We start from the raw sequence: 14,147 nt of genomic DNA, 5'->3' as shown, positions 1-14,147 counted from the left end.
GGCCCTCCGAGAAAGCTGATGTACAGCATGTTTGAGGCGTTTGGACTGATCTTAACGAGACATTAATGTTCACTTAACGTGATCCTAAATTCACCCTGGGGCATGGTTTGGCATGGTAAGGCATGTGCTTGAATCACCCTCCTTCCACTTTAGTCTAACTGAAAATGGACCCCTTTAAAGAAATAAGACTTTCATTCCGAGTCCAAATGATTTGGTGCCACAATGGGGATGAAGCAATGAACGTATAAAAGTCTGTAATTTTTAGCTTTGGCAACATGTCTCAGAATAATTGTGTTACGGTCATACCAGTGAAAATTTGTTTTAATAATGAAACACAAAGAACCCCTTCAAAAGCTAATGAGAAGAGCCTGAGGAATATGCATTGAATGCATCCTGCTGTTTGCTAGACTTCAGCTAAATTATGCAGTATGAAGAACACAATAGCATCAAAACTCATTCAAGTTAAAAATGTTTTTTGCTTTTGATGGCGTCTGAAGTTTAAAAATGGCTTTTGATTTCTTTGTATTTGGGGAACAATGGAATCCGTATTGTAGTAATAAGTTGTCAGTATTAGAGATTCCAAACTTTTTGCCTAATGCAATAACAAAGAAATAAATACATAGACATATCAAAGCCGCTTGCTAATTTACTTTTCAGGAAGCATTTTAATGCTAATTTTATCACCCCATTCAAAGAGGCAGCTAGACTAACAGAGCCAGCACTGGCAATGCAGCATCCAACAGCCAGTTAGTGCATTATTTTTGATGTTAAGATGTGTGAAGAGACGACCTGGAGCAGAGAGCTACAAAATAAGAATGCAGCCGCAGTTGTAAGAGAAAACAGACCCGGGCGATACTTTCATGTCGCTTTCCTTGCACTCACATGTTGAATTCATTAATTCCCGGAACATATTCCCTTCAGGTTTAAGGACTTGAGAGAGTCAAAATTGCCAGAGAGTTTCATCATGGGCCTACTTGCCCTTCATACCTCAATAACAAATGGGGGAAGCATATTCAAGGGTGGGTAATTGCCTCATAGTGGGAAGCCAGAAGTGTGATTTCGCAAATATGATTTCAAATACAACAAGGTATTTCACAAAATATTAATTGTACTTTGTAACATCAGAATCAAAATATAAGAACTGAGGTGAAAGATTGAGTGCTTCCATTCCCCTGTGACTGCGTTTGGGTGTGAGATTCACATAGGAAGGGCTGTTAAGCACGACATCGGTGACATGCTACCGGAATTAGTCACACGGAATGTATCATGTTTCATTTTTTATATCTGATATCATAACCCCATGTATGGTATACAGAGTACCACGCCCACCGTGATTAGTAATGCCAGCTTCAAAGTCGTTCTCCCCTCCTACACCTTTCCAAAATGGAGAGGTCTGCTAATCCCATCACTTCAGTCCTAATCAAGCAGCTCCAGCCCTGCAGTAATTTCCGTAACGTCAGCCCCGGCTTCCTCCCAGGCCCATACTAATCTTCGGCTCATGTCCTGTGTTTGAACCTTCAGAAACATAGCTGTAGAGGCTTGGACCAGCACCCCTGAACTTTTAATCACTGCACAGATTTGTGCTTTGCTAACCGATTACACACACATGCTGAAACATGCTGTTAAAGGGCAGGGATGGCGCAATTGAAAGCACATTTTGGTCACCTTGGTGTTCATGGCAGGTAATCGGGGACAATATGAAAAACAATTCGGTTTGTGAAGTAGATTTTTTTTTTATTATTTCATAACTCTTCTTAGCTGAGGGGCAAATGCTATTTGAACTTGATGCACACATCTCACAGTCACACAGAGACTCATTTTTGTCAAGTCTCCTGTGTGTAATCATCTCAGCGTGAGCAGAAAGAAACATTCTCAACTGGCCAGCTGTGTTGGATCCATGGGATTTCCATTCTGTCAACAGGAAGCTCAAGGTTAGGGGTTTAAATGGGGATGTTGCTACTGTTTCAATAGGAGGAAGTGAATTGACCTGAGGCTGAATGAGGCATTCCTTAGCCTGAAGAGAAACGCAATTCCAGTTTACCGGGGACTTTGAGCTCTGTCTAGGCTTTTTTTTTTTTTTTTTTTTAGCACCAGAATTCCTTATGGTCAGCAGATTTCATTTCGATCAGTGTTTTTCACAGAAGCAACCATACATATCAGATTGAAAGAGGTTCTGTATTTTTACTTGTTCAATTAGTCTCATTGTGGTTCCAAGAATGAATCAAACTTAAATATGTTTAATGTTGAGTGGTTCTTTGCCTCCATGCAATGCATAAAAATTGTGCACACTCGTGGATTTTCCCTTATGTAATATTCCAGGTTCAATACAAGCTAAGCTCAATCAACACTACATATGTGACCCTGGATCACAAAACCAGTCAGAAGTAGCACGGGTATACAGTATTTGTGGCAATAGCCAACAATACATAGTATGGGTCAAAATTATCGATTTTTCTTTTATGTCAAAAATCATAGTATATTAAGTAAAGATCATGTTCCATGAAGATATTTTGTAAATTTCCTACCATAAATATATAAAACATTTATTTTTTTGTGAGTGAATGCAGCACAATCGCGAACATAAATGGGAAGGCGTTTAAAGGCGATTTTCTCAATGTTTCGATTTTTTTGCACCCTCAAATTCCATATTTTCAAATAGTTGTATCTCAGCCAAATATAGGTCATCCTAACAAAACATGCATCAATGGAAAGCTTATTTATTCAGCTTTCATATGATGTATAAATCTCAATTTAAAAAAAAAATGACCCATGTGTCTGATTTTGTGGTCCAGGGTTACATATGTCATAATTTGCATTACACTGAAAATTCATTTTGACTTGTCCCTCCTTATGTAAAAAAAAAAAAACAAGGTTACAATGAGGCACTTAAAATGGGAGTAAATGAGGCCACTTTTTGGAGGACAGAAATATGAAGCTTATAGTTTTATATATATATATAAAGATTCCATTAATTCTTCTGTAAAACAATGTGTACTATTCAAGCTGTAAAATTGTTCCAGTCATTTTTATGTTGTTATGTTGTCATGGCTGTCGAGTTTAAAATAGGATAAAACTTTACACAGAAGAGGTTAGTAAAAAATTTTCAATAAATTATGGTAACATCATATTGTTTTCATATTGTGGTTACACTAAATGACATTTTAATTATGTTAACTTAATAACTTTTATGGATTGGCCCCATTCACTTCCATTGTAAGTGCCTCATTGTAAACCTCTCGTTTAAAAGAAAAGGAAGGACACGTTTAAATGATTTTTTTTTTGGTCATCAACATTATGCCACAAGTGCTGAGTTTAACTCGCATTGAACCCAGAATATACTTTTAATAGTTATCTGATTTAATGTGAGATGATAGGCAAATGATTCAATAAAGCTCTTCCTTTCTTTCTCTTCTTTCTTTATCCCCTGTATGCCCTGTTTATCTGCTTATGCTTTCACTGGTAGCTTTGGTTTAATCTATAGCCTTAAGAACCAATTTAGTGGCCCAGTCAATAAAAACACAGTGTTCAGAAACTTCCATCTGGGCGATGGGTAACAGGGGGTCATGTTGTTAGACAACACCCCACCCTCTTGCAAATCTGCACTATTTGTATTTTCTTTCGAAGTAACCAACCTCGTTGTTAAAAACGACAAAGTTGTCATCTCAGATCTTCTGCTGCTATAAGGAAGATAACAAAGACAGCTGAATATCAGGTGGGGCTGGAAAAAAAGCAAACCTAACAGATATTTTCTCTACAGATTTGTTTAGAGAAAAGTGTTTGTTATACAGAGTCATTGGCGATTTTTGGTTTTCAAAGGCGAACGACACGGTTGAAAATGGGACCTGAGAGTACACACTTCACATTTCCTGAAAATGTTCTCAGGCCACATTTTGAGGAAGTGTTTGCTGAAGGGCCCCATTTGCCACTATACCGAGAACTGAGTCAGTGCAATCCAGCGAGAGATGGTAATATTGTTCTGAAAGCCTCTGTAACCCCGAGTCACTTGCTGGCAGCTGATTGTTTTCTGAGAGAGCGTAATTTGGTTGAAGCGCCTTGCCTTATAAGAGATGGACGGGATCAGCTCAGATATCCATTAGTAAAGACTTTCTAAGCCTGTTATTAGAGGGGAGAGGGGGATCTATTAAACGATATCAGGGAGATTTTGAGTTTTTAGTGAGATTTGAAAGCCACCCCCCCTTCCCACACCTTCTTAGCGATTTGCATTCTCTTTTGTGATATTATCAGGCACATTGTAACATTTTCCCAGGACTTCTGTCGTAAGCTGGTCCAGGCATTTGGCCTTCTTTGGGAATTATGACTTTAATTTGGTCATTTAAATTAGCTAAACATTGCCTCTGACGGAGTTAATTATAGCATCCATTTTAAGGACTAAGTCTTTTAGTCACACATACAAATGACATGAGTGGGCAAACAGGCACAATAGCTATTCCTGTAACTATGCTATCATACCCAAAATAAGAGGTACGGTTCGTTATACCGCTGCAGGCTAAGTCTTAATTGAAGCATGATTAATGGATGAAGTTCACTCCCACATATTATGGATTATGTCAAAATATAGCTACATTGGTTCCGTACATTACATTGCAGTTGAATGTCATTAGCTCATTTGTTTAGTTGTCTTTTTGAAAAACAGTGTAAACATTTCAGTCCTGCTTTGATGAGAACAATAGACCTCATCAATAGACTATTAGTGGTTTGAGAGGAATCACAGTTATGGTATTTTCAGTGATTCCATGCAAGTTTTGTCATTGTGCCTCTGAAAATTTGACTGTTTCCTTAATTTTGGAATGGAATTACACTATCATTCAAAAGGTTTTTTTTTGTACTTGTTTTTTTTTTTAAATAAATTTTTACTTTTACTCAGCAAGGACTTAAAAATACATTTATAATATTTTCCAAATAAATGCTTTTGGACTTTTTTATTCAGCAAAGAATACTGGGAAAAAAATGTATCACGGTTTCCGTCTGTTTTTAACATTGATAATAATAGGAAGTTTCTTGAGCAGCAAATCAGTATATCGAAATGATTGCTGAATGATCATGTGACACTGAAGACTGAAGTGATGCTAAAAATTCAGCTTTATGAGCTCACAGAAATAAATTACATTTTAAAATTTATTCAAATAGAAAATAACTTTTACAAATGTATAATATTTCACAAAAAAATACTGTTTTTACTGTATTTTTAAACAAATAAATGCAGCCTTGTTTAGCATACGAGACATTTTTGATTGATAGTGTATGCTAATTAATATTATTTATCTATGATATATATTTGTATTTTGTTTTTGTTTATTTTGATCCTGGTTTTGAATGTGGGTCTTGCAAGTGAGACTGAGAGACAAAGGGAGTATGTGTGAGTTGTATGTGGGGGAAATGAGGGTGCAGCACTCCAGTCAGTTTATCCATTCACCTTGAAGTTACAGCCATGCAAAACAAAAACTCATAAATGATGCATACCAAACATAGAAATAAAATTAACCGCTTTCAGTATGTCTGTGCCCTTAATGTCTGGCCCTGAAGATAAAATGGATCTGAAACAATGGTGTTATGAAAATATGTCAGGAATTAAACACAGAATCATATAATAATAATAATAATAATAATAATAAATAGCAAAGCTAGACACGATATAAAAAATGACAATTGAAAAAAATATATAATTATGAAGAAATCAATCTTTTTCTAAAATGGCGCGACTTTATGAGCTCTCTGTCTGGATGGATGAATAGATGGGTCTAAGGCTGCTTCACTCAAATAAAGTATCTTTGAAATGATAATTACTTTTTCTTAATTACCTTAATTACTTACATAACTTACTAACGTAGTTCATACTAGAGGCTGAGTTTGTAACTAACTCTGTACTTCATTCGGTTGCAGAATTTGTTTTTAAGGCAGAACGTAGCCAAGTCGTAAAGTAATGCATAGGCTATGGGTGGCAGTCTAGTTTCCATTAAATATGATAGTACTAGTGGCCCCCTACGTGAAGATCATGGCGGCTGGAGAGGCTTGATGAGGAGACTCGTGTCAGGTGGTGATGAGTGAGATTGTGGTCTGTGATTGAGACACGCACTGAAAAGAGGGATTATAAAAGCCACGCTGCTGGTGATAGAAGTGCGCCGTTTTGGACACAGAAGAAAACAGGTAGCAGAAGAGAGAGAGAGAGAGAGAGAGCGTGGAGACTTCTATCAGCTCGGGTGGGTGAAGAGCTGCATATATACATTGGGGGAATAATGAGGATCACGGAAGACATGATGTGAGTTTGGCTGAGCTGCGACCGCCTTCAGCTTGTTGACGTCTGACTACAATTGTGGATCGCTGGCAGTTAAGTACCGTCTTTGTATTTCTTTTGCCGTTTTCTGAATGAAGATACTGAGTTATAAGCCTGAGGACTGGAAGTAACTAAATATCCATCTGATTCTTTGTATACTCGTGAAGACCTGTACTTAAATTGATTCCCATGCAGCCCCGGCCTGTTAGACCCATCGGGAGGGAAGACGCCAGCTGGATTGTGGGTGTAAGCCTTGAGTGCACCGTGAGTCTGTTGATTTAGCAGTTTAATTGTAGAAGTGAACATGAGTGATTTTCTGCAGTGTCTTGGTGAATATACAAGTGTGGGATTTGTGGTTCTGCTTTTCACTCGTAAATCACAGCTGATTATTTTCTCCCATGCTGGGGCCGCTGAGCGATATGGTCTAAGCAAATTAATGTGCCATGTTCTGTGTGAGAGGCTGTCACAGTCTAGATTGCACTGGTGGCATCACCATAATCCTGTTAGGTTGTATACTGCTAATTGACTTCGCATGTGTTCCCCAGCAGAAAGCTAACACTGGAATCCAATGTCCACCGAAGAGGTACTGTTATGTGTTACCTGCCTCCTACCTGAACCACACTGCACCACTATCGAAGCTTTGTTGCACGGGTACTTACCTGTCTGAAATCCAACGCCCACCGAAGAGGAACCGTTATCCGCTGCCTGCCTCCTACCTGAATCACGCTGCCCCACCGTTGAAGCTTTGTTGTACTGGTACTCATCCGTCTGGAGTACAACGCCCACCGAAGAGGAACCGTTATTCGCTACTTGCCTCCTACCTGAACCACGCTGCTCCGCTATCGAAGCTTTGCTGCACGGGTATTTATCTGACTGGAGTCCAACGTTCACTGAAGAGGAACTGTTATCTGCTACCTGCCTCCTACCTGAACCACGCTGCTCCACCACCGAAGCTTTGCTGTACGGGTACTTACCTGTCTGGAATCCAACGCCCACTAAAGAAGAACCGTTACCCGTTGCCTGCCTCCTACCTGAACCCTGCTGCTCCACCGTTGAAGCTTTGCTGCACGGGTACTTATCTGTCTGGAGTTCAATGCCCATCGAAGAGGAACCGTTATCCGTTACCTGATCTTCGTCCGAGGAGAGTGGAGTATGATACCTGTCTCTTCCTCCCTGGAAGTAGGGAAGAGAGAAGTTACGCCCATCTGCTTTTAGTACACTTGCTCTTAACTTAAATATATAAATTATTTTATACTTTCATCTTTGTGTACTGCCTTTTGGGTTTTCCGTTTTTTTTTTTTTTTTTAAACAACAGATTTTAGCGCTAGATCTCTTATTTAATAGCGAACTATGAATGTGTCACCGGGTGACTAAGCCGTAACTAAAATTCGGTGCATGGTCCCCCGGGGGGAGCACTTCCGGTGATATAGCCAGCTGCCATATCACCCTGTAGCCCAAGACTGGTTGCCCACTGAAGCTAAGCAGGGCTGAGCCTGGTTAGTACCTGGATGGGAGACCTTCTGAGAAAACCAGGTTGCTGCTGGAAGAGGTGTTAGTGAGGCCAGCAGGGGGCGCTCACCCTGTGGTCTGTGTGGGTCCTAACGCCCCAGTATAGTGACGGGGATACTATACTGTCAAAGAGCACCGTCTTTCGGATGAGACGTTAAACCGAGGTCCTGACTCTCTGTGGTCATTAAAAATCCCAGGATGTCTTTCGAAAGAGTAGGGGTGTAACCCCGGCATCCTGGCCAAATTTGCCCAGTGGCCTCTGTCCATCATGGCCTCCTAATCATCCCCATATATATATATATACACTGATTGGCTTCATCACTCTGTCTCCTCTCCACCAGTAAGCTGGTGTGGTGTGAGCGTTCTGGCGCACTATGGCTGCCGTCGCATCATCCAAGTGGATGCTGCACATTGGTGGTGGTTGAGGAGATTCCCCCTTCCATGTGAAGCGCTTTGAGTGCCTAGAAAAGCGCTATATAAATGTAATGAATTATTATTATTATTATTATTATTATTATTAACATCAGGCCGGTTCCGGTTTGCCGTCATGGCCGATCTAACGGGAAAACGCGGAGGAATTGTTTACAGCTGAATGAAATGAGAGTTGATTACGGTGGCGAGCGAGAGTGTATGTTTGCAGAGGATATAAATGGAGCAGTTGAAGGAAGGAGAGGGAGACAGAAAGAAAAAGGGCGAGGTACGGGGAGTGAAGGACTGGCCAAAAGTGAGCAGACGGGCGAGGGAGAAGATTGTCCCCGTGAGTGTGAAGACCAACAGTTAAGTACCCAATTTCAGCTTGCTGTACAAACATTGTGATTGAGTTGATGAAGGCATTGTGAAGATCGTCTTTTATGAAGAGTTGAGTGCCCAAATCCAGCTTGTTGTACAAACCTCGTAGTCGAGTTTGATGAATGCATTATGAAGATCGCCCTTTACGAAGAGTTAAGTACACAATTCCAGCTTTCTGTACTAACATTGTGATTGAGTTTATGGAGGCCTTGTGACCTATTAGAAGATCTGTCCATGTTCGCTGTTCTATTTTCATGAGGTTGAAGCTGGTGATGGGAACGCACGTTTGTGTTCCCGAATAACCCCCCTGTGCAGCCGCCTCATCATTGCACTTTCTCTACCCCCTTCGGTTGGAACCCGAGCAGCAGTTTGGATGATCCAGGTTGAGTGGAGTGAAGGCTTAAACCCACTGTGAGGTATTTGTGGAATTGCAGTGCTTACAAGTTGAAGTGTGCACGTGTGAATTGTGGAGGGATTGCTGTATACACAAGTGTGAAGAAGATTTAACCATTCCGTTCGCTCCAATTTTTCCTGGGATCGTCCAGCCCGTGTGGGGTGGGGAAGTTTGTAGTCCAGCTGTATAGATGTGTGCAGGTGCCGATTGACTCTCATCTTCAGGAACCGAGAAAGCCAGTCCCTCACGCTGTCCAGGACTCACCGACCTCGAAGACCGCCACTTCCTGAGTTCCTCACGAGTCCAAAGCTCCTCTATTGCAGGTACTTCAGCTCTATTGCTGTGTTACAGGAACCGAGAAAGCCAGTCACTCACGTCGCCCAGAACTCACCGATCTCGAAGACCGCTACTTCCTGAGTTCCTCACGAGTCCAAAGCTCCTCTACTGCAGGTACTTCAGCTCTATTGCTGTGTTACAGGAACCGAGAAAGTCAGTCACTCACGTCGCCCAGAACTCACCGATCTCGAAGACCGCCACTTCCTGAGTTCCTCACGAGTCCAAAGCTCCTCTACTGCAGGTACTTCAGCTCTATTGCTGCGTTACAGGAACCGAGAAAGCCAGTCATTCACGCTGCCCAGGACTCACCGACCTCGAAGACCGCCACTTCCCGAGTTCCTCACGAGTCCAAAGCTCCTCTACTGCAGGTACTTCAGCTCAATTGCTGCGTTACAGGAACCGAGAAAGCCAGTCACTCACGCTGCCCAGGACTTACCGACCTCGAAGACTGCCACTTCCTGAGTTCCTCACGAGTCCAAAGCTCCCCTACTGCAGGTACTTCAGCTCTATTGCTGCGTTACAGGAACCGAGAAAGCCAGTCACTCACCTGAAGATCCCCTTGCCTGAGCTCCCGAGATCCACTGCCGTCTGGAAGGAGTAGGAAACGCCAGTCCTCACGTTGTATGGAGTTGCTCTTCTGGAGACACTTGTAGCCCGTCTTGAGCTCCACCGTGATCCTATGGAAACAAGAGAGGTCTGTTACTTATCCACTTTGAGTCACTCACCTGAAGGTCCCCTTGCCTGAGCTCCTGAGATCCACTGCCGTCTGGAAGGAGTAGGAAACGCCAGCCCTCACGTTGTATGGAGTTGCTCTTCTGGAGACACTTGTAGCCCGTCTTGAGCTCCACCGTGATCCTATGGAAACAAAAGAAGTCTGTTACTTATCCACTTTGAGTCACTCACCTGAAGGTCCCCTTGCCTGAGCTCCTGAGATCCACTGCCGTCTGGAAGGAGTAGGAAACGTCAGCCCTCACGTTGTATGGAGTTGCTCTTCTGGAGACACTTGTAGCCCGTCTTGAGCTCCACCGTGATCCTATGGAAACAAAAGAAGTCTGTTACTTATCCACTTTGAGTCACTCACCTGAAGGTCCCCTTGCCTGAGCTCCTGAGATCCACTGCCGTCTGGAAGGAGTAGGAAACGCCAGCCCTCACGTTGTATGGAGTTGCTCTTCTGGAGACACTTGTAGCCCGTCTTGAGCTCCACCGTGATCCTATGGAAACAAGAGAGGTCTGTTACTTATCCACTTTGAGTCACTCACCTGAAGGTCCCCTTGCCTGAGCTCCTGAGATCCACTGCCGTCTGGAAGGAGTAGGAAACGCCAGCCCTCACGTTGTATGGAGTTGCTCTTCTGGAGACACTTGTAGCCCGTCTTGAGCTCCACCGTGATCCTATGGAAACAAGAGAGGTCTGTTACTTATTCACTTTGAGTCACTCACCTGAAGGTCCCCTTGCCTGAGCTCCTGAGATCCACTGCCGTCTGGAAGGAGTAGGAAACGCCAGCCCTCACGTTGTATGGAGTTGCTCTTCTGGAGACACTTGTAGCCCGTCTTGAGCTCCACCGTGATCCTAAGGAAACAAGAGAAGTCTGTTACTTATCCACTTTGAGCCTCTCACCTGAAGGTCCCCTTGCCTGAGCTCCTGAGATCCACTGCCGTCTGGAAGAGTGGAACGAGTTTAGCCGTCCAGGCGGACGCCCTTTTAACCCTGTTTTAATATTTAATAAAGACAAATTACTTACTGTACCTTGTGTCCAGCCTCGTGGTGTTCTTGGTGTAGCTCCTCAGAGTGGTAGTTGGTACGGGTCGTGGTTTCTCCCCACCCCCGGCCTGTGACAAATGCTCTGCTAGTTAACTGGAGATGTTTTATTTATTTTTGTATTAGGTGTACAACTTTCCCCCCAACTTTCATAGATAACATTAATAATTTGCAAGCTGCTCAAATAAAGCATACAAAACATCAGCTAAAAATTATCTATAGGCTATATATGAATACAATAATAGCATGTGCATGTTTGTCAGTGATTTATTTATATTAGGTTATTACAGCATTTAAAGAGCACAGACCTACGCAAAGGAGGTGCATGTGAAACGCCTTGTAAGAAATAATTTTTCTTTTCAGGAAAAGTATCGAAAAAGTATCGAAATCGCAATTCTTGACTTGATACTACCTAATCATGAATAACATATGTATTTTTTATAAATAACATGTAAATGTAAATAACATTCAGAAGAGTTCTGGGTAACTGTCTCGTCTAGACGCCATATTAGGCAGCCCAGTCTCATCCCAAGATGTCATATGACTGACGCTTTTGACCATACGTCAACATCCGACGTTTTAGGGTACCCTTTAACGTCAGTTAGATGACGCTATCTAATCCTAACCCTGCCTACCCCAGACCTAAACCTACCCGCGTCATCTAACTGACGCTAGAGGTAAAGCATCAGTTAGATGACGCCCTAGGATCGTCATCTAACTGACGTTAAAGGGTACCCTAAAACATCGGATGTTGACATATGGTCAAAAGCGTCACTCATATGACGTCTTGGGATGAGACTGTGTTATATTAGGAGGATCGTGCTGTCTTTCTGTTAGTGAGTTTAAGGCAGTGTTTTGATTTTCTGACGTGATTGTCAAACACGTCGCCATTTTAGGTCATTCAAGCGGCATCGAAAATTGCCATAGTAATTCACATCCTCGTTCAGGGAGAAAGTTAGCCTGGTTAAAACCAGACCATTCTCAGTTGTAACTGAGTTATGGTCTGGCAAAGCATAATAGACAAATCATTTCCAGAGGGGCGTCACCAACGGACGTCGCGGATAGACCTAAAACCAATCAGAGCGATGAAGGAGATGACATATGCAGAGCGGCGGAGAAACACTCCGAGTGTTGTTCTTTGCTCGGTTTTTTAAGTCAAGTCATCTTTATTTATATAGCGCTTTTAACAATGAAGATTGTTTCAAAGCAGCTTTACAGAGATAAACATACAATTTACGGTAGCAGAGATTGTTTGGCTTTATAGCGATTTTTGAATAATGTTATTTCCAGCTAAAGTTAGTTTTGATTGATTCTCTTCTAGCAAAATGATCATTTGTTATCAAATTGGGGGCCACTAAGACGACGGCGTTCTCTCTAAACAGACTTTAAACGCGAACCTGTGACCTGATGGCGTTCACATGCGCATTAAGAATTGATTCTATAGTTATATTCGTTTGAATATACGTGTGCAGGTTTGTAATTTCCCTACAAACCATGCCTAAACAAACTACTTGTCTTGCCTATACATTAGATAAATCGTTTTGTTTTATTTTGTCACTTCGGGGTACGGATTTTCAACAACGCTTTATCTGTAGAAATCCCATAGGAGGATTTCCAGGGATCCTCCATAGGGAGAGAATAGTTGACACTTCAGCACTGCATTGTCATCGGGTCCAGGCGAAGCTCCTTCGTCAGATCTGGATACGGCCTGGATCCGGCAGGCTGCGGGAAAACCTCGGGATAAACAAAGACACTAAAGTAAGCGTAGTTGCCATTCTTCTTATGATGTAACGAGTACATCTGGATTTAAGAAAAGTGTTCCCAGTTCCGGCTGACCTAATCTATGCAGCCTAACATTGAATTATAGAAGTCTATAATGTATTATGTGTATGCTAGGTCAAAGAGATGTGTTTTTAGTCTAGCTTTAAACTGACAGAGTGTGTCTGCTTCCCGGACAATGGTAGGAAGACTGTTCCAAAGTTTTGGTGCTAAATAAGAAAAAGGATATACCGCCAGCAGTCGATTTTGATATTCTAGGTATTATCAACTGGCCGGAATTTTGAGATCGCAATAGACGTGAAGGACTATAATGCTTTAAAAGCTCGCTCAAGTACTGCAGAGCTAAACCATTTAGTGCTTTGTAAGTAATCAACAATATTTTAAAATTTATACGATGTTTAAAAGGAAGCCAATGCAGTGTTGACAAAACCGGGCTAATATGGTCATATTTCCTGGTTCTGGTAAGAACTCGAGCTGCTGCGTTTTGAACTAGCTGTAGTTTGTTTATTAAGCGTGCAGGGCAACCACCCAGTAGAGCATTACAATAATCTAGTCTTGATGTCATGAACGCATGAACTAATTGTTCTGCATTTGTTAATGAGAGCATAGGGCGTAATTTAGATACATTTTTAAGATGGAAAAATGCAGTTTTACAGATATTAGACACGTGACTTTCAAATGAAAGATTGGTATCAAAGAGCACACCCAGGTTCCTAACCGACGACGAAGACTTGACAGAGCAGCCATCAAGTATTAGACAGTATTCTAGGTTATTACGTGTGAAAGTTTTTTGTCCAATAATTAGAATCTCTGTTTTTTCTGAATTTAGTAGTAGGAAATTACTAGTCATTATTTTTTTTATATCAGATATGCATTCCGTTAATTTTGTGAATTGGTAAGTTTCGTTAGGTTTTGAAGAAATATACAGCTGAGTATCATCGGCATAACAGTGAAAACTAATTCCATGTTTCCTAATGATATCTCCTAATGGTAGCATGTACAGAGTGAACAGCAACGGTCCTAGTACTGAGCCTTGTGGTACGCCATAGTGAACTTGTGATCGATAAGACATCTCTTCATTTATTGCTACAAACTGATAACGGTCAGATAAGTATGATTTAAACCATGCTAATGCAATTCCACTAATGCCAACAAAATTTTCGAGTCTATTTAAAAGAATGTTCAAAATGCAGCACTAAGATCAAGCAACCCTAATAGAGAGATGCAACCACAATCGGATAATAAGAGCAAATCATTTGTAACTCTAACGAGAGCTGTCTCGGTACGTACGG

Source organism: Rhinichthys klamathensis, unplaced genomic scaffold, assembly GCF_029890125.1.
Source record: "Rhinichthys klamathensis goyatoka isolate OS25496 unplaced genomic scaffold, OSU_Roscu_1.1 h1tg000055l_1, whole genome shotgun sequence".
NCBI classification, from domain to species: domain Eukaryota; kingdom Metazoa; phylum Chordata; class Actinopteri; order Cypriniformes; family Leuciscidae; genus Rhinichthys; species Rhinichthys klamathensis.
The sequence above is the reverse complement of the archived record's forward strand: the minus strand, read 5'-3'. Positions refer to the sequence as shown.